We start from the raw sequence: 17,868 nt of genomic DNA, 5'->3' as shown, positions 1-17,868 counted from the left end.
CCCTCAATTTTTTTTAAAGCATCACTTCTCCTCCAATTGGATTTCTTGACACAAATCCTGTGTTTAAGGTGATGTGATGTGCAATCAGTTTGATGGCTGAGGCTCTCATTAGTTGGGTATGTGTCTGTTATGTACTTACATTTACACTTCCCCCTCCTTTAGTAAGACCTCTGGAGATTTCTCAAGCATGTCCATCCATTTCTGACTTGTGTAGCTCCAATTTCTCTCCCCTCCTTTCTCAGTCAGGATTGTTACTTTATTTTTTTACCCTGTCCACCTGTGTGGCAGACACTGGAGCAGTGGCTGCCAGGACGTGCGTGACACTTTTGGGGGAGATGAGCCCCATGACTGTAGTCTATTTGGGGGGGATTATGAAGTGGGGTTTAACTTATTAGTGACTGGTTAGGAAAACCATTTATTTGTTTGCCAGGCCAGGGTCAAACACCAGCCTGAAACCTGGGACTTAAATTTCAACAAAGCAGCTTCTGGTGCTGGCTGTTGATAATCTGCCCTTATACACTTCATCAAAGCTGCTTGTCTGCTAATCTGTGTCACTCTGCTCCTCCTAATAGTGAAATACAGCAGTGTCTGTAGAGAAACAACTAATTGTACAGAGCGGGGTTTGATAAGTGGTTTCCAGGGTACTGTATGAAAAAGGTGGACAGCTTTTGTATAGCCTTGCTTGTATTTCAGTAAGCACAGTTCTGTAGAGTCTCCTGTATGTTGTGATGTAGTTAACCAGAGACACTGGAATGGAGTTAGACTATAGTGCATTAGCTATTGTCCATCAGATGCAGCCTTATAGTGATGTCTGTAACCAAAGAAGCCATTGAGAGAGGAGTTCTGTATCTTTCCATGTGCTTGCATCAATTATCTCCTTCCTCATTCAAAATGGGCTTTTGGTGACCAGCAGGATGCTGAGGGAGCTCTGAGCCCCCCTTTAAGCCATCTTGAAAGGTTTACATTCTCTTGGTTCCTTGCCTTGTTAGACACTTCAAAGTGAACCTTCTTCACAGATGTTTTGTTTCCATTGTGACACTCTGGTATCCTCCATTTCCCTGGGTGTTCTTAGACTCCAGCATGGCTGTTGCGTTGATGGACCAGCATCATCACTGTTAGTGATTTCGTCCGATCTCTGGGGACAGAATTGTAAATGGTGCTCTGCACAATAGCTGTAGATAATACTGTGGAACTTGCTTAAATGCTGGCTTGAGCTGTGCTCCATCTTTTAATCAAAATGATGGGTTTGCCTATAGACTAAGCAGGGAATCTTCCACTGTTCGGATTTATGGGGCAGGCCCTCTGATTCTCACAAAGCCATCAGTGAGAACCTCTCCACATATGACCTGCCATGCTAAGAGCACCCCAAATGAAACATGGGCTTAGTGTGCATTGTAGTCATACCTGGTAAGTTTGATTTTTGACACCACCAAAAAATAAAAAACCCATTGACCTAGAATTTCACAGGCCAGCATAGGGGTTTTATGCAACGTTTGAGATTATTTGGGCGGGACACTGTAAAGAGGAGGGTTCAAAAAATGAAGTAGTTCAACTGCAGGGAAAACTTTCTGAATATTTTATGGCTCATCACAACTCCAAAATGCTAGGTCCAGATATTCCACAGTCTGTTTTAATGTGATCCTGGTGAGGACTGGTGCCTTTGGGAAGGTTGGGGAAGTTATTAAAAGCAGATTGTTTATATTTGGGCACTCTACAGGGCTTATAAATTCACATCTCAGCTTCTTTAGGAGCTTGGAAATCCACGCCCATCAGATGGGAAAAGAAGAGCCATACACAACTCCTAAGGCGTGCATGGTACTTCTGTAAGTTTGAGAGACTTGTATCCAGCCCATAGAGAATTTCCTATGCTCCCCAAAGGAGGAAGGGATGAAGGTGCCACTTGAGAAGAAATCAGTACAGGGCTAGGAGCTAGGAACTCCTGAAGTCTCTCCCAGTTTCTACCACATGTGAGTCCTTGACTGAGCAGGCAAGCTACTGAGGATTTAACTTTTAATCTGTCTGTGATACGGGGGAAGGATTTATGTCTGCCTTGCATGGAGAGCACACGAGCTGCTGAGGATACAAAGACAACATTAAGATAAGTCTTCCAGTGTTTGTGTTTTCATAATTAGTAACCTTTGGATTCCCTGGTTTAAGACATTTTTTTTAAAAAGCTATAGGGCAATGTAGCTCCCCCCCAACCCCCATGGCTAATATTACTTACAAAAAACTACAGTTGTCATTGTCCAAAGAGCCTAAGAGTTAAGTACCCAACTCCCATTGAATTTCAATGGAATGTGGATGCCGGAATCCCGTAGGCTCTTTGGACAATGACATTTCTTGTTAAAAGAACATTACTCAGGCTGCGAAGTCAAATACTCTAGTTAAGGGAAACTTGGCCATGTGCTGGAGACAATACTTAGGTTCTAATAAAATAGGGGCGCACATAAAGCTATTGTAGCTTTCCTTTGATGTGTCTTCATAAGAGGGAGGAGCTTGTTTCTGTGCATAGAGCTTGTCCAGTTATGGAAAGAGTGACTGGCCCTAACCTGAAAATGCCCAGTGAGTTCCCATCTCCCTCAAGGAAACAGAGAGAGCAGAGGAGAGTGGGGCTCCCAGCCAGGCCTCTGACCTCCACCCTGGCTTGGCATCAGCAGCTGGAGCACTGAGAGCCTGAAGACTCTCTCTTCTCTACTTACTGTTGGTGTCACAGCACCCCTGAGTAGCATGGGTGAGTCACAGCAGGGAAACCCATTTCAGTCCCTGCACTGCTACTGGAACAGCCTTCCACGGGGAGCAGGGGGAGGAAAAACCTAACTGGTTTCAAGACTGAGCTTGATAAGTTTACGGAGGGGATGGTCTGATGAAACTGTCTACAATCACATGCAGTCGATCTGCTACTGCTAGTAGCAAATATCCCCAGCAGCCAGAGATGGGACACTAGATGGGGAGGAGTCTGAGTTACTCCAGCGAATTCTTTCCCAGGTGTCTGGTTGGTGAGTTTTGGCCACATACTCAGGGTCTATCTGATCACCATATTTTGGGTTGCAAAGGAATTTTCCCCCAGGTCAGACGGGCAGAGACCCAGGGGCTTGGGGGGGAGAGAGGTGTTTCTCTGCCTTCTGCAGCATGGGGCATAGATCACTTGCTGTCTTGAACTAGGGTAAATGATGGAGTCTCTGTAACTTGCAGTTTTTAAATCATTATTTGAGGACTTCAGTAACTCATCTAGAGGTTAGGGGTCTATTACAGGAGTGGGTGGGTAGGTTCTGTAGCCTGCAATGTGCAGGAGGTCGGACTAGATGATCCCGATGTTCCCTTCTGGCCGTAAAGTCTGAGTCTATGGGGTTGGAACAAACCCAGAGGGAATATGACATATCATCTCTGGCAACCATTTGCATTTTACTCCTTTAAAAAAAAATCTATAATCTTAACTCAGAAAGTAAGACAAAAGCTTCAAGCCTTCTACTTGCCCTGTGTTCATGCAAGCCTTTTAGCATGTGAAAGTGCTACTGTGAAAAGTCGACACAGAGCTCAGCCAGGAGCCGTTAACACAACACAGTGAAGACATGGGTTCAATATACACCTCCCTCATCTCCAGTCCAATGGCCTGCAGCTACCCTAGCTAGACAGAAGGGAGATGGGAGTGGCTCTCTAAATAGAGAAGACTTTGGGGGCTGAGAAGGCCTGAGTTGGACTTTACTTTGTTTTGAGTTCCTTTTGTGACTAAAGCCCCACCCCAGGAAGTGGGTAAGTTCTGACTTACTCGAGCTTGAGGAGATGGTGTTTGGAGAAGGGTGGGGAAACCACTTGCTCACAGGAAGCATCTTCAAAATGGCTCCCTAGTAACCACTGCGAAGCTTATTGTAGTATACTGGAGGGGAACATGCTTCTCACCTGCTATTAAAACAAAAGGGAGAGAAGTTCTTTCTGGTGCCATGTGATCAACAACAAAAAGACGCCAAAACTAGCAGAGGCAGCTTCTGTGAGTGGTTCTGTTCCTCTTTCCTAACACTCATTACGTTCTTGCGATGGCTCTGGCACAAGTGAGCTAACCCATCCCAGATTAGCAGGGTATAAATGTGACCAGTCTTCCGGGGTGAAGTGAGCTGCCCAGTTCCAGGGCGCATTATCATTTCCCGTGTCCAGCTGTTTCCCTAGAATGTTATTTCTTCTCTTGCTGAGCTCTCCAAAGTGAGATCATTTGCTTCAGTGCTCCCCCCCCAACCCCCCGTTTCCTCTCCTGGCAGCAAGCTACTCCCGCTTGCCCCTGAGAGACGGTATGAAGCGCTCTATGACCCCTTTGGTGCCTTTGCCCTGGGAGACTATCCCTGCCTTGTAATATGCATGCTCACTAATTGTCTTGCTCAATCCCAGCATCTAATAACGCCAGACTGCAGCTGCACAGACTGACCTCTGCACAGAAAATGAAATACTGTGTGTGTTTAAGCAGTTCCCAGTGAGCTGTCAGTTTTGACTCGTGTGTGTCTGTCTTGGCTGCTCATCTGCCTAATCCCTGCTGTCCCACAAGGCACTCTGTAATGTGATACCAGCAGCCTGCTGTCCAATTAAGGAGAGCAAGATGAGACCGAGGCGTATTTAAACATGCTGGGGGCTTCTGGATGGACAGGGGTTAAATGTGATCTTAGGCTAAAGCAAAGCTTGACAACTCTGTGCAGGTTCCCTGCCTTTTGTATTGCCATAAGGGAGGTCACTTTCCTTCCCGAGGGCAAGCTGCCCTCTCTCCTTAAAGGTTGTTTTCGTTCTCCTAATACAGAAGATGGCTTTGTGCCTGTACAAACTGCATGTTGTGATCTGGGCCTTGCTGAGAGGGAGAGTCAAAGGCCTTGGGGTGGAATAACCATAAGGAGAATACGGTTTACAAAAGAGGCAAAACTGTGCTAAGAAAGGCCTGTTTCCGTCAGTTCCACAGGCCCAAGTTTAGGAATAGCTAGCTGAGAGAGTGGCCGTGTTAGGGATTGTAGAGCGGGGAGAGCGGGGAGAGCATTCAAGAACCTGCAGTGCCAGTTGTGCCACTTGTAGCTTTGCTAGCAAGACCACTTGAAACAGCCATTTTTTTACCATTAAAAAAAAAACCAGGCCTTATTAGTTTTATTTGCACCTTATTTCAGCAGTAACAACACTCTCTTCTTGGGCTTAATCACCCCTGGGGTTCCATGGGCCATCACCTTTTCCCAGCCCATCTTTAATCCCTAGGAGTTACCCTGTGCTGTGAGTGTTCTTGCTTAGATTTTAGTTGCTGGTGAAGGAAGCTGAAATTTCCCCCTTGTTTCCCACTCCCTCTATTGCTGTGGGGTGTCGGTGTTTGTGACCAGACAGAGCTATGCATGTATATTGTTTTGCTGAAAAGCAGAAACTGAACCCTTCTACAAATAAATGTGTTGTCTGAAATGCCCTACTAAAGTCTCTTAGTGAATGCAGGTAAAATGATTCTATATGTGTGAACTGGGATGTTATCTGGAAAAGTCCATGGCCCCGTAACATCTCCTCTCCCCATGGTGGCATCAGCTCTGTGCCTGTTGTTCCACATTTGCATTTCAGAAATGAAAAATCTCCCAAATCAAAAGCAATAAAGGCTCTTGGTGATTTATTTTTATAGCACCCAAGATGGCAAGCAAGGCCCTTCTCAGAGGACATAAGATGTTTACATGTGCGGTGTACACAAAATACAGTGAACTGAGGGTGATAACCTTGGGGGAGGGATGAGGGGAAGAGACAAAAGAGCATGTGGTTATTCTGTGTAAATCAGGGGTTTAAAATATGAAAATAAAATACATTAAAACACTTAAAAATACTCAGTGGGCAGCACCAAAGGAGTCTGGGGCAGAGACGTGAATGAGGAGAGTAGTAGCTTGGTAAGTTAGTCAGGGGCACATTGCACTGGCCAGAGGAAACTTGTGAGAATGCATAAGGGACCTACTGTTCGATGTTTCTGAGTAGGGAAGGGACTGGCTCCTGGTTTTTAAATGGTCTGGAATTTACAGCTTTGGTCTCAAGATATTAAATGAAGTACAGTACTACAGTAAAATGAAACACAGATGCTTCATCAGCTCTAGCCTAAACTGCAGTGGTGTGATCTTCAGCTCCCCAGTCCACATCCTCCCACCAGAACAAATATAATGCATCAATGCAGCCATGCATATTTCTGCAGCCATCCTTGGTATGAGTACAAAGAAGTAAGGAATCTGGGGCCATGGCTGGTTGGACAAAGGTGGAAATGGGGTGGTTGTGAATTGGTGTTTGCCAAATGCATTGCAAGTATATTTGGGCTTCTAAGGGTGTCATCCAAAATACAATAAAATGCCCCACAAGCAAGAACAGATCTAACCTAAGACATAAGAATGGCCATAATGGGTCAGACCAATGATCCATCTTGTCCAGTATCTTGTATTCCAACAGGGGCCAGTGCCAGATTCTTCAGAGGGAGTGAACAGAAGAGGGCAATTTATTTAGTGATGCATCCCCTGTCCTCCAGACCCAGAAGCTAGCAGTCAGAGGCTTAGGGACTCCCCTGTAATGGGGTTGCATCCCTGACCATCTTGACTAATGGCCATTAATGGACTTATCCTCCATGAATTTACCTAATTCTTCTTTGAACTTATACTTTTGGCCCTCACAAAATCCCCTGGCAACGAGATCCAGAGGTTGTCTGTGTGTTGTGTGAAGAAATACTTCCTTCTGTTTGTTTTAAACCAACTGCCTATCAATTTCATTGGGTGACCCCTGCTTCATGTTATGTGAAGGGGTAAATAATATTTCCTTAGTCACTTTCTCCATACCATTCATGATTTTATAAACCTCTCAGTTGTCTCTTTTCCAACCTAAACAATCCCAGACTTTATAATCTCTCCTTATATGGAAGCAGTTCCAAACCCCTAATCTTTTTTTGTGGCTCTTCTTTGTACTTTTTAATTCCAATACATGTTTTGTTTTGTTTTTTGATAAAATGATATAAATATTTTAGCTCTCCTCTCAGTAAAAATAAGAGGGACAGGTCCACCAGCTATTCGACTCAAAATTTAGAAAACCAGCTTTGCAGAGTGAGAGACTGAAAAGGCTTGATCTATTTAATTTATCAAAGAGAAAGTTGCGAGGTATCTTGATCACAGTTTGAATAGCTCTATGAGAAGATTTCTGATAGCCCAAATTACCCAGTGTGCATTCAGTGCACTTCTGTTGGGCCCCCAGATCAGGAGGACCCCCCAAGCACCAGATCTGGGTGGGTGGCATTGCAACCTGGCTCAATGTCACTCCGGTTTGGCCTGAGTGTCCCTCTTCGTGCCGAAGGAGCAGCTAGACAAATCTGAATGAGTAGCGTTGTGACCTGGCACACAGGGCTACAGTGCTGCTCACATTTGTCCTGGCCGGACCTCTGACATGAGGGGAGTAACCAGGCAAAATTGAGTTAAGGTGGGGGACTCCCAATTTCCATAGTGCACAAGACCCCAAAATAATCTGGCACAGTGGTCAGCCGAGAGCCATGTCTACACTGCCACTTACATTGGCAAAATATGTCGCTCAGGGATGTGAAAAAACACACCCGAGTGACACAACTTTTGCCAGCATAAATGGTAGTGTGCACAGCACTATGTTGGTGGAAGAGCTTCTCCTGCCAACATAGCTACCACCACTTATTGGGGGTGGTTTAATTATGTCGATGGGAGAGTTCTCTCCCATCGGCACAGAGTGGCTACACAAGCGATCTTACAGCTGTACAGCTGTGCCACTGTACAGTCGCTAGTGTAGACATAACCTAGATGATCATAGTGATACCTTCTGACCTCAAGAATCTATGATTGAATCCATGATCTATCAAACACAGAGACAAGCTACAATATGGGGAGGTTAAAGCACTTCTTCTCCTTAATTAGAATGTGGCACTGGCATAGCTGGGAAAGAATGCAGGAGTCTTGGCTAAGGTATTCAGAAGTGGGCGCTAACAGATAAGCTCCTAAATAAGTGGTGTAATCTTCAGAAGTGTTGAGGACACACTAGCTCCCACTTTCAATGGGAAGTGCTGGGTCCTCATCATTTCTGAAAATCAGGTCCCTAAGGCCGTGTTTACACGATGCGCCCTACAGTGGCACAGTTACAGCACCATAACTATACCATTGTACCGCCATAGAAGTAGATGCTTCCTACAGCGACAAGGGGTTCTTCCATCCCTGTAGAAACTCCACTTCTTCAAGCTATGGAAGAATGCTTCCATCCATCTAGCTGTGTCTACACTGGGGGTTCGATCAGCATAGCTACAGAGCTCAGGCGTGTGAATTTGTCACACTCTGTGTAAGGTGGCTGAATCGCTAGCAAGCAGGCTCCATGCACAGAGCCTGAATACTGTACTCACAACACCAATGTGCAATTCTAGCTTCACTGTATGTGCATTATAAGGACATCAACATACTGCATAGTGTAAACATTCGTGGAGTGCTGTCAGTGAGCTCCGTGCTGTAAACAGCATAGGGGTGGAGGCAGTCCCTGCGTTAAAGTCACCGAGCAAAGACTTGCTACTATTGACTTCAGTGGGACTAAGTTCATAGTACCTGTTCGCAGGCTCAGGCTCTTCATAACTTTCCCCTTCCTTGTACTTCTCCTGCTCATCCCTGCTCCCTTTTAGTTACCCCTCACCCGTGTTTGTCCCCCCTTTCCACTCCTCAAGGTGAATTTTAGATTTTTTCCATTCCCCAACATCCCCCCTCCCCCACTACCTAGCCAGCTCTCTTTGCATTCTGCTTTCTTAGGAGGGACTCTGCTGATGTTACTTTCTTCTGACATCTCGTGCTGAACGCTAATGAGGATGTAAACCCCTGTTATTCCTAAGCCTATTACAGGCTTTGGTGGATTAGGCTGCGATATTAGTTGAGTGAGATAAAACTAACAACTAAGTCATGAGCCTGACAAAGTAATAAACCAAAACTGACAAGAGAGCAGCCCTAAACGTAAAAGTTGGGGCATCTTTTTCTCAATTGGCAATGCAACTTTCCCTCTAGTCTTGTTCTTCTCAAATGTGAAAGGTTAGATTGTCCTTTCAGGGAGCAAGAGCAGATTAGCTAAATCAGTGCTATAGGCACATGCAGACTTGTTCACAGAGAAGAAGCCAAATGGCTGCAGCTGTTGTTATATTCCAGATAACCTGGCATCCTATTAGCAGGGTCCTGGAGAATCTCTGCCCAGCTAATATCCGCCTCTGCTCAACTCCTTTTTGCATGGAAAAAAGGGAAGCTGTCTGCCTGAGAAACAAAAGCCCATTCTTTGTGAATGTGATAAAATCGGCTCTGCTGAAAAATCTACATTCAAAGTCACTGGCGCTGCCTTGCCACTAAGATCCAGATTAGATCACAGACATTCTGGAAGCCATGAAATTCTGAAGCAGATGCGTCTTTTGGCACAATGATTTGTTACTGGTGTAATGTTTTTACGTGACTCCTAATGGCCTTCCGAAGCCCTATAGCAATGTGGAATACTGCTGCTGTGATAGGGCTCTAACCACTAGCAGCCTGCCAGACCATCCATTCCTGCCTACTGTTGCAGATGGCACTGAGTGAGTGGGTCTTTCTAGTATTGCTTTGTTTTTCTAAGACCCAAATGGCTCCCCAGAGTAGAACTGCACTAATTACAAGAATGGCTCTTCAATCCCTCCAGCTTGCACATCCTGGCTGCTAACACTTCAGAGGGAGACCCTTAGCCTGCCCCGAAAAACAGCCGTGTCACACAGCTAGGGGCAGGCACAGAAGCCAGCAGAAGAGACCGTTCCCAACAGGTTCACTTGCACCTACCATTTTGTGTGTGTGCCATATTGGCTGGAAGCTCTTTAAATAGCACCAGAAGGAAGCCCTGGAGCGAGGCAACAGTGACTCGGCACTAATGTGTTTTCCCCGCCACCTCTGCCTGCATTTCAGCTACCAATCCCTTGGTTACTGTTTGTAAAGGGCTTTGAACATTCACCAAGTATTATTATAGAGAGCCTGCGGCTTCAGCATTATGCCACTGTTTGTGAAGCCTCCTGAACTGTTCAGGTCAGAGTTGTCTTGCAAGATATTCCCCATTTCCCCCTTCTGAGTGCAGCTCTCATCACAGCACTGCTGGGCTAGCAGGAGGGCTTCCCTCCCCTATTACATGAGCCTCCCCGCCTCCATTTCTGCATCACTCCCCTTCTTTGCCAGCTGGGTTAAAGACAGATCTGAAGCCTGCTTTCTGCATGGCACAGTCCGTGCTTTCACTAGATGCCTGGGCCGTTTCCCAGTGGGCACTTTGGTACTTTAAAAATTAAACTCTTGGGCCTGATGAATGTGGAGGATTTTATTGTTATTGCTTCAAACCAGCCAAGTCACCCATACAGTGAGATTTCTCCCCTTCCCCTAGCTGGTCCACGTAGCTCATTTGGAAGTGCACAAAGAACTCGCTGCTGCATGCCGTTCTTTGTGAGCAAGGACGCTGACTGGATTGGGTACGTTCATCTTCCAACTTTTTCTTTGGATAATGTCAGAGAACAGGGAGGTGGGCATTGGAATTGGTAAGTCAAGAACTCTAGCACACCTAGTCCTGAGAAGGCTTGGAACGCTCAACCCTGGAAATGGACAAATGATTATTTCTTATTTGAATCATATTTATCATAGTGCCTAGGAGCCCCAGTCATGGGCCAGGACCCCATTGTGCTAGGCACTATATAAACACAGCAAAAGGACTGTCTCTGCCCCCAAAGAGCTTACAGAGACTGTAACCGGGTGGCTCACCCACCAAAGGGCTGTGGTTAGCCAACCCTGCTCACAGAATGAGTCATATCTGGAAAAGATCAGGGTGACTGCCCTGCAAAGAGCAGCAGGAGACTGCAGTGAAGAGGAATGGGGGAGTTCAGGGAATGGTAGACAGACTGTGAAAGGCTTTGGCAGGGAAGACTCTGACTAAGAGAGTTGTGACAGGAGTGAGTAGGAGGCGCCTGCTAGGGACCCTGACTTAGAGAAGGGTTTTGGACCGGAAGCCAGAACCAGAGAGCTGAGAGAGGCTGAGCTCCGGCCAGGTAAAACCCGGGAGTACTGGATCCAGCTCCCACTACAGACCCTGACTGAGAGAGGTGCTTGGGAGCCTGAAAGCCAGAGGGGTGAAGAAGGCTGAACTCCAGCCAGGTAAAGCCTGAGAGACTTTGTATTGGGATCTAGTCCTGGGGAGAAAGGCTGGGGACTCTCTACCTAAAGGGACAGACTGACTGAACTGGGGTTGGGGCCTGGAGGGCCAGTACATAAGGAGTCAATAAATGAGGCCCTGAGAAGGGGAGAAATTGGTAGCAGAGCACTTCAGAATGACCTCTGGCTATGCAGGGGTGCTCAGGAGGCAGCTGGCCCTGTTACAGAGTCACCAAACAATAGATGGATACAGACAGGTTAACAGGGGAGTACAAGGAAATGAGTCAGTGTTGGTCAGCATAATAGGCAGTGGTCTCAGCACACCAGCAGCCTAAAGATTTTCATGTTTTTTATTGACTTCATGCCAGAGTGAAGTCTTAAAGAGGTTTTAGAGGGAGGATAATGAGTTAGTTCTGCAGATGTTTAGGGGGAGCTTTTCCCAGGTGTGAGGGGCAACAGGGCAGAAAACAAAGGTGCTTGTTTGAAAATGTAAAGAGTTGGCGAAAGCATCTGGCATCATGGGCTGATTGGAGGCAGGAGCTGACCTTTCAATAATGAATGAGAGACAATAGGTAGGGTGGGGATAGGTCATGGAGGCCTTGAATGTGGCACTCACAAGTGTACTGAAGGGGCAGTCTGAACTAGTCACCAGAGGAGACAGACTGGATGACATTATTGGCTGGTGTTTCGAGTTTAGTAGCACTGAGCGGCTCTAATCAAGGCCCTGTTGCACTAGGCATTGTACAAACATAACACAAAGCATTTCAAAGTGCCTCACAAAGTGCCCATCTCCATAGTACAGATGGGGACACTGAAGCTGAAAGTAGCTAAATGATTTCTCCAGCAGGTCAGTGGAATGGGCTGGAGTAGAATCTACATTCCCTGCTCTTGCCACCGAATCACATTACCTTTTTCACTACCGTTGTGTTGGTTTGCTCCAGTGGCCCTTCTCCAAAATGTTCCCTACTCACTTCCTATTGTTGTGCTGTCAGCTGGTCTCTCGCTTATGTGTTGATCCAGTATTTGCTGCCCATCACTGTGCTATCGGTGCCTTAGGTTTATGATGAGACATTAAGGATTTTAATAAGAGAGATCAAACACCCTGCTACCTGCAGCTACTGCTGTATGTATGTAGCTTGTGCAGTGCTTTACCGATACTAAATATTATTAGGAGCTAGTCATCTTCAAAATCCCATCTCAGAAAAAAATGTATATAGTACTCTAGAAAAACTTGTGCAAGCTCTATATTTAACCAGCTCCAACAACTTGTAAGGCCAGATCAGAGCTTTTCTTGTCCTCCTGCTTGTTCATTTCTTTTACTTGCAGAAAGTAAACAAAATTCAATCTGCTGTGGAGGGTGTCCAGTGAGTAAAGTCCAGCTCATGTATATTCTCATTGGTTGCTGATGTTATAATGACTATGAGGGGACAGCAATAACGTTACTTTAAAAAGTACGTTCTGTACATGTTACTGGGATTTCAAATTCCATTCACATGCTGAAGAAGAACTATTCCTACTGCATAAAATTCCTTTTCAGCTGGGAGAGCAGAAGTACCCTTTCAAATGAGGTGAGCTGCACCAGCCCCTTGCTTCTCCTCTGTGCTCCTCTGTTTAAGCAGATGCTAAAGTTTTCACAGCAGTAATTGGCTGGGCTGTGCAAGGTGATCTCTATCTGTGTCATATAATTGGACTTTGCAAGTAGGCAAAATGACTCCCTTATTTAAATACTGAAACTTAAATAAAGAGTTATGGCTACACTTTAGATTAAATAGGCCTGAACCCATTAAATGTTATCTAACTTGAGTAAATAATTATTGGTTAGATCCTCTTCTATATTCTGGGCCTCTGGGTCTTGTATCAATAGTTATTGTTAAAAGAAAAGGAGTACTTGTGGCACCTTAGAGACTAACCAATTTATTTGAGCACAAGTACTCCTTTTCTTTTTGTGAATACAGACTAACAGGGCTGTTACTCTGAAACCAATAGTTATTTTTGTAACCTGTCAGATATTTATACATTAATCCTGCCTCCTCTTTTGCAAGTGGGCAGTGACCATGGCACAGAGAGCGGGGAAGCCTGATTTGAAATGCAAGGCCCTAGAGTATCTGCTTTTTCTGACTCTACACAATGAGAGGGGAAGCGTAAGCTCCAAATCTGAACCTCAAAACAAAAGCCAGCTGACTCAATGGCCAATCCTAGGCATTGGTGTGAGTGAAGGGGGTGGTTTCTCTCCTTTGTGATAATAGGGACAATGAGGCTCTGATCTGAATTCTCTTCCTAGCCCAGCTTCTGTTAAATCTCTGCAGCAGCCTCCCATTAGCCAGTGGAGCATTGGCCTGTGCCATCCACATGCCAGGGCTAGGGGTGGTCAGGGCTGTACCATTGGAACTGGCAATGGAGCATTAACCCTTGGGATGCCCTAGCCCAGGGTCAGATCTTTAAAAGGATAATAGTGGACATCTCCTCTGCTCCAGTGGCACAGATGTGCCGGGGAGGAGAACATTTGAAAAGTTTTAAAACTCTTAGGGAGGTTTGAGTTAAAAAACAAGTCTCTGTAATAGCAGTGCTCAGCTCTTTACAAATACTCACTGATTATGCCTCGGGTGACCAGATAGCAAGTGTGAAAAATCAAGGCACTTTTTGGGGGAGGCGGGCAGTGGGTATAGTTGCATATCTAAGACAAAGCCCCTAATACTGGTACATCTGGTCACCCTAAGGATACCCCACATTGCCCTGTGTGCGAGTTAAATCAATGCTGTTATCCCCATTTTGCAGCTGGGGAAATTTAAGCAAGTAAGTTGTTACTTACTCAGTTCCAAGGAGGAGATTGCTGTCACTGTCTGGATAGGAGCTTCGGAGCTTCTGGCTCTCAGTCCTCTGCTTGGAATTTAAATTCACATGTGAGAGTCTAAAAAGGACTGGGTCTTTAGATAAATAATAGGAACATCCCCAGTTACCGTTGCTAGAATTTTTTTTTAAACAATGTAAGAGTTAGAGACCCTCATGCTTCAAAGCATAAACCATCCACTAACTGCTTGGGATTGGAAATAAGCAGGTGCCCACAGGGGAAATTTACAAAATTGTCCATTGTGAGGCTTCTTGCACCTTACAGTGAAGAATCTTCGATTGGCTATTGTTAGAGCCAGATATCTCATATGGCGTGGCAATCAATATTTCTAGGAGCTCTGAAATCACAGGAAGGGTGTGAGAGAAAACTGAGGGAAATGGCCCAAAGGAGGTCTAATCTAACTTTCTCTCCATGTAACTTCTGATGTCTAATTTCCAAGGTGATTCCTCGATTTACATGGGCACAGAGCTAGGGTGGGGGCTTGACATGAGGGACAACCTCCTTTTATACAATTTGTTCTTAATGTTTCTTGTGTGGTACAACTATAAATATAATGTTAGCAGAAAGAACACCCTACAAAAGAGCAATGAAATTCTATATTAGAATTGAAAGTGAAAGAAGGCTGTGCTCTGTAATTTGTCTGACAGGCTGTTTTCAGGAAGTATCTGGTGAAACTGATCCCAGAGCTTGCTGTAATACATAAATTAGCCTTCTCATAAAAGCGTTATTGGATCTGGTGATTAACTGAGAGTGACTCATGGGCAGGGGTGAGGAAGTGGGTGAAAGATAATGTAATGCTAGCCTGACCTGCATCATCCATTAATTTAAATGGAATTCTGGTCATTTGCTTTCTTCCCAATGTTCTTGGTCCCTCTTCTCTCAGCCACATGTCCCCTAGTCTCTGGTTTTCCTCTCATTCTCGCAGGAAGCACATTGCCATCTAATGATCAAAGGAAGGAAGAATTTCAGGACAACCATATGGGCATGGGAGGAACCATGTTTGTTAACTGAGAGTATAGAATTGAATCCAGATTTAAAAACTAGTTTATTAGCACCAGCACTAAATGCAACTTGCCTGTAGAGATGCGCTCTCTGATCACACATCTTCTGTGTACTGTCGGGTCCGAATCTCAGACTCATAAAAGCCAGAACTGGTCAGCCCTGTTACATCATCCAGCTCCTCTCCCAAGGGCCAAGGAAGCAGCGTTCCAGTTATCAATTTTCTCATGTTTTCTCCAGGATTTAGAATGCTAAATTTAATCAAAAAAGGCAAAGATGCAGGTCAGAGCTTGTGTACACCACCTCTTCTCATTTCCATCTACCCCCTGGCTGTGAAATTCACCGAGCAACTTTTATGGCAGTATCAATGCTCTGTGAAGTACACACTATGGCCAGCCTACCTCTGCTGCTGCTTCCGGGGAAGGGGCAAAAGAGCTGGACAGAGCAGGCACGAAGCAAGGAGAAAATAAGGGGTGATGAGAAATGCAACTGCGAGACGGTGTGAATATGTCCTGCAACAGCTATTTCCTGCTTGTGCATTTTAGTTCAAAAAGGGAGATGCTGGAGTCGGAGTTAATTTGTCTGATATATGAAACGTGCAAGTTGGGGAAGATGTGCTATGCTGCGTAGGAGCAGAGGCAGAGGCTTTACGTGAATTAGTATGTCCAGTCGCCTGGCCATCCTACCTGCTCCGGTCTGTTGTGGGAGGGGAGGCAGCACCCTGTGGACTACTTGGCCCTTGTCTTATATCAGCTACTGCTGGAGAGGCAGGGAAGAGAGCAAGGGGCAGAGAAGGGAGACACAGGTGAGACAAAGGGAGAGTAGGCAAGAAGCAGAAACGGGCCGGGGGCTTAACCCCTTATAGTCATTCATGCACCATTCCCCTACCACAGCCATAGCACCCTGCCCTGCTCCCAGCACCCAAATACGCCCCCCACTCCTCTGACCAGCTCCTTCCAGCCCCTGCCTCCCATATCAGCTCCCCTCACCTACCGGCACCCCAGCCCCTTCCCCACAGCCCTTCCCCCCCGGCACTCCGGCCCCTTCCCCACAGCCCTTCCCCCCACACCTACAACACTCCCCCGTTCCTCACAGCCCTTCCCCCACACCCACCACCACCCCGACCCACTCCCCACAGCCCTTCCCCCCGGCACCCCGACCCCTTCCGCCTATCCCTTCCCCCCCCCGGCACTCCGACCCCTTCCCCATAGCCCTTCCCCCCACCGGCACCCCGACCTCTTCCCCCATCCCTTCCCCCCACACTTACAACACTCCCCCGTTCCTCACAGCCCTTCCCCCTCCCCCACCGGCATCCCAACCCCTTCCCCACAGCCCTTCCCCCCTGGCACCCCGACTCCTTCCCCACAGCCCTTCCCCCCACACCTACAACACTCCCCCGTTCCTCACAGCCCTTCCCCCACACCCACCACCACCCCGACCCACTCCCCACAGCCCTTCCCCCCGGCACCCCGACCCCTTCCGCCTATCCCTTCCCCCCCTGGCACTCCGACCCCTTCCCCATAGCCCTTCCCCCCACCGGCACCCCGACCTCTTCCCCCTATCCCTTCCCCCCACACTTACAACACTCCCCCGTTCCTCACAGCCCTTCCCCCACACCCACCACCACCCCGCCCCACTCCCCACAGCCCTTCCCCCTGGCACCCCGACCCCTTCCGCCTATCCCTTCCCCCCCTGGCACTCCGACCCCTTCCCCATAGCCCTTCCCCCCACCGGCACCCCGACCTCTTCCCCCTATCCCTTCCCCCCACACTTACAACACTCCCCCGTTCCTCACAGCCCTTCCCCCACACCCACCACCACCCCGCCCCACTCCCCACAGCCCTTCCCCCTGGCACCCCGACCCCTTCCGCCTATCCCTTCCCCCCCTGGCACTCCGACCCCTTCCCCATAGCCCTTCCCCCCACCGGCACCCCGACCTCTTCCCCCTATCCCTTCCCCCCACACTTACAACACTCCCCCGTTCCTCACAGCCCTTCCCCCACACCCACCACCACCCCGACCCACTCCCCACAGCCCTTCCCCCCCCGGCACCCCGACCCCTTCCGCCTATCCCTTCCCCCCCTGGCACTCCGACCCCTTCCCCATAGCCCTTCCCCCCACCGGCACCCCGACCTCTTCCCCCATCCCTTCCCCCCACACTTACAACACTCCCCCGTTCCTCACAGCCCTTCCCCCTCCCCCACCGGCATCCCAACCCCTTCCCCACAGCCCTTCCCCCCTGGCACCCCGACTCCTTCCCCACAGCCCTTCCCCCCACACCTACAACACTCCCCCCTTCCTCACAGCCCTTCCCCCGCACCCACCACCACCCCGACCCCTTCCCCACAGCCCTTCCCCCCCCCGCGGCACCCCGACCCCTTCCTCACAGCCCCTCCGCCCTGGCACCCCGACCCATTCCCCACAGCCCTTCCCCCCACACCCACAACACCCCCCCCCGTTCCCCACAGCCCTCCCCTTCCCCCCTCCCGCTCTGCCAGCTGCGCGCAGCCCCCTCCCCAGTGAAACGCGCCATGCAGCACCCTGGCCAGCTCCGCCCGCATCTCTCCCGCCCCCCCCCCACCCCCCCGCCAGCCCACAGTGAAGATGGCGGCGGCTGCCGCCTGCGCCGGGCGGGCGCTACCACTGCGGGGCGGCGGGAGGGGAGCGGGAGGGCGGAGCGGACCATCGGGGCAGCCGGGAGCCATGTTGGGGCTGCGGGAGGAGGCGATGCCGCCGCCGCGGAGCAGCCCGGCCCGCGCAGGAGCCAGCCGCCGCCTGTAGATGGTGGCGGGGCGGCGGGGGGCAGAGCCAGAGGCGGAGCGGAGCCGAGGGAGCGCTAGGGCCGGGCGCCCGGGGGCGGGGAGGGGGCCGGGGGGAACA

At 48.5% G+C, this 17,868-nt stretch overlaps 1 long non-coding RNA gene across 5 annotated transcripts; it reads right to left on the bottom strand.

The window, feature by feature from the left end:
• Positions 1–666: 666 nt before the first annotated feature.
• On the bottom strand, positions 667–15,955 carry LOC140914188 (uncharacterized). 5 transcript variants are annotated; one of them, XR_012159790.2, is made up of 6 exons: positions 15,675–15,955; positions 15,065–15,239; positions 14,797–14,929; positions 13,951–14,021; positions 3,767–3,900; positions 667–2,073 (listed from the first exon to the last, which is right to left on the bottom strand). It is a non-coding gene; the product is annotated as an uncharacterized LOC140914188 (long non-coding RNA). The 5 variants fall into 5 exon arrangements; XR_012159792.2 differs by having other exon boundaries at positions 667–2,070; XR_012159793.1 differs by having other exon boundaries at positions 667–1,135.
• Between the last annotated feature and the right edge of the window lie 1,913 nt (positions 15,956–17,868).

The sequence above is a fragment of the Lepidochelys kempii genome, chromosome 7 (assembly GCF_965140285.1).
Source record: "Lepidochelys kempii isolate rLepKem1 chromosome 7, rLepKem1.hap1, whole genome shotgun sequence".
Classification (NCBI taxonomy): Eukaryota; Metazoa; Chordata; order Testudines; family Cheloniidae; genus Lepidochelys; species Lepidochelys kempii.
The sequence above is the reverse complement of the archived record's forward strand: the minus strand, read 5'-3'. Positions and strand labels throughout refer to the sequence as shown.